This window comes from Henckelia pumila, chromosome 4 (assembly GCF_033568475.1).
Source record: "Henckelia pumila isolate YLH828 chromosome 4, ASM3356847v2, whole genome shotgun sequence".
Lineage (NCBI taxonomy): Eukaryota > Viridiplantae > Streptophyta > Magnoliopsida > Lamiales > Gesneriaceae > Henckelia > Henckelia pumila.
In genome coordinates, this window is record NC_133123.1 from 90,912,894 (window position 1) to 90,916,456 (window position 3,563).

Consider the following 3,563-nt stretch of genomic DNA (forward strand, 5'->3'; position numbering starts at 1 on the left):
TAGCTTAAAGTTAGCATATATCGGATAAATTCCGGCATAATCTTGGCCTATTTAAGCACATAACAAGGGTATTTGAGCACATATATTTGGAAGAAAGATGTGCTACACTTTCAAAGTATCTCATCTCCTTGAAGTAGTTTAGTGGTGGAAATAAAAATCTTGATGTCATTTGCATCTAATGTTAAAGAAATTATTTTTACATAATATTCGGTATAAAAATAGCTTAAATTTAGCATATATCGGATAAATTCCGGCATAATCTTGGCCTATTTTAGCACATAACAAGGGTATTCGAGCACATATATTTGGAAGAAAGATGTGCTACACTTTCAAAGTATATCATCTCCTTGAAGTAGTTTATTGGTGGAAATAAAATTTTTGATGTCCTTTGCATCTAATGTTAAAGAAATTATTTTTACATAATATTCGGTATGGAAATAGCTTAAAGTTAGCATATATCGGATAAATTCCGGCATAATATTGGCCTATTTTAGCACATAACAAGGGTATTCGAGCACATATATTTGGAAGAAAGATGTGTTACACTTTCAAAGTATCATCTCCTTGAAGTAGTTTAGTGGTGGAAATAAAATTTTTGATGTCCTTTGCATCTAATGTTAAAGAAATTATTTTTACATAATATTCGGTATAGAAATAGCTTAAAGTTAGCATATATCGGATAAATTTTGGCATAATATTGGCCTATTTTAGCACATAACAAGGGTATTCGAGCACATATATTTGGAAGAAAGATGTGCTACACTTTCAAAGTATCTCATCTCCTTGAAGTAGTTTAGTTGTGGAAATAAAAATCTTGATGTCATTTGCATCTAATGTTAAAGAAATTATTTTTACATAATATTTGGTATAGAAATAGCTTAAAGTTAGCATATATCGGATAAATTTCGGCATAATCTTGGCCTATTTTAGCACATAACAAGGGTATTCGAGCACATATATTTGGAAGAAAGATGTGCTACACTTTCAAAGTATCTCATCTCCTTGAAGTAGTTTAGTGGTGGAAATAAAAATCTTGATGTCATTTGCATCTAATGTTAAAGAAATTATTTTTACATAATATTCGGTATGAAAATAGCTTAAAGTTAGCATATATCGGATAAATTTCGGCATAATATTGGCCTATTTTAGCACATAACAAGGGTATTCGAGCACATATATTTGGAAGAAAGATGTGCTACACTTTCAAAGTATCTCATCTCCTTGAAGTAGTTTATTGGTGGAAATAAAATTTTTGATGTCCTTTGCATCTAATGTTAAAGAAATTATTTTTACATAATATTCGGTCTGGAAATTTCTTAAAGTTAGCATATATCGGATAAATTCCGGCATAATATTGGCCTATTTTAGCACATAACAAGGGTATTCGAGCACATATATTTGGAAAAAAGATTTGTTACGCTTTCAAAGTATCTCATCTCCTTGAAGTAGTTTAGTGGTGGAAATAAAATTTTTGATGTCCTTTTCATCTAATGTTAAGAAATTATTTTTACATAATATTCGGTATAGAAATAGCTTAAAGTTAGCATATATCGGATAAATTCTGGCATAATATTGGCCTATTTTAGCACATAACAAGGATATTCGAGCACATATATTTGGAAGAAAGATGTGCTACACTTTCAAAGTATCTCATCTCCTTGAAGTAGTTTAGTGGTGGAAATAAAAATCTTGATGTCATTTGCATCTAATGTTAAAGAAATTATTTTTACATAATATTTGGTATAGAAATAGCTTTAAGTTAGCATATATCGGATAAATTCCGGCATAATCTTGGCCTATTTAAGCACATAACAAGGGTATTTGAGCACATATATTTGGAAGAAAGATGTGCTACACTTTCAAAGTATCTCATCTCCTTGAAGTAGTTTAGTGGTGGAAATAAAAATCTTGATGTCATTTGCATCTAATGTTAAAGAAATTATTTTTACATAATATTCGGTATAAAAATAGCTTAAATTTAGCATATATCGGATAAATTCCGGCATAATCTTGGCCTATTTTAGCACATAACAAGGGTATTCGAGCACATATATTTGGAAGAAAGATGTGCTACACTTTCAAAGTATATCATCTCCTTGAAGTAGTTTATTGGTGGAAATAAAATTTTTGATGTCCTTTGCATCTAATGTTAAAGAAATTATTTTTACATAATATTCGGTATGGAAATAGCTTAAAGTTAGCATATATCGGATAAATTCCGGCATAATATTGGCCTATTTTAGCACATAACAAGGGTATTCGAGCACATATATTTGGAAGAAAGATGTGTTACACTTTCAAAGTATCTCATCTCCTTGAAGTAGTTTAGTGGTGGAAATAAAATTTTTGATGTCCTTTGCATCTAATGTTAAAGAAATTATTTTTACATAATATTCGGTATAGAAATAGCTTAAAGTTAGCATATATCGGATAAATTTTGGCATAATATTGGCCTATTTTAGCACATAACAAGGGTATTCGAGCACATATATTTGGAAGAAAGATGTGCTACACTTTCAAAGTATCTCATCTCCTTGAAGTAGTTTAGTTGTGGAAATAAAAATCTTGATGTCATTTGCATCTAATGTTAAAGAAATTATTTTTACATAATATTTGGTATAGAAATAGCTTAAAGTTAGCATATATCGGATAAATTTCGGCATAATCTTGGCCTATTTTAGCACATAACAAGGGTATTCGAGCACATATATTTGGAAGAAAGATGTGCTACACTTTCAAAGTATCTCATCTCCTTGAAGTAGTTTAGTGGTGGAAATAAAAATCTTGATGTCATTTGCATCTAATGTTAAACAAATTATTTTTACATAATATTCGGTATAAAAATAGCTTAAATTTAGCATATATCGGATAAATTCCGGCATACTCTTGGCCTATTTTAGCACATAACAAGGGTATTCGAGCACATATATTTGGAAGAAAGATTTGCTACACTTTCAAAGTATCTCATCTCCTTGAAGTAGTTTATTGGTGGAAATAAAATTTTTGATGTCCTTTGCATCTAATGTTAAAAGAATTATTTTTACATAATATTCGGTATGAAAATAGCTTAAAGTTAGCATATATCGGATAAATTCCGGCATAATATTGGCCTATTTTAGCACATAACAAGGGTATTCGAGCACATATATTTGGAAGAAAGATGTGCTACACTTTCAAAGTATCTCATCTCCTTGAAGTAGTTTATTGTGGAAATAAAATTTTTGATGTCCTTTGCATCTAATGTTAAAGAAATTATTTTTACATAATATTCGGTCTGGAAATAGCTTAAAGTTAGCATATATCGGATAAATTCCGGCATAATATTGGCCTATTTTAGCACATAACAAGGGTATTCGAGCACATATATTTGGAAGAAAGATGTGTTACACTTTCAAAGTATCTCATCTCCTTGAAGTAGTTTAGTGGTGGAAATAAAATTTTTGATGTCCTTTGCATCTAATGATAAGAAATTATTTTTACATAATATTCGGTATAGAAATAGCTTAAAGTTAGCATATATCGGATAAATTCCGGCATAATATTGGCCTATTTTAGCACATAAC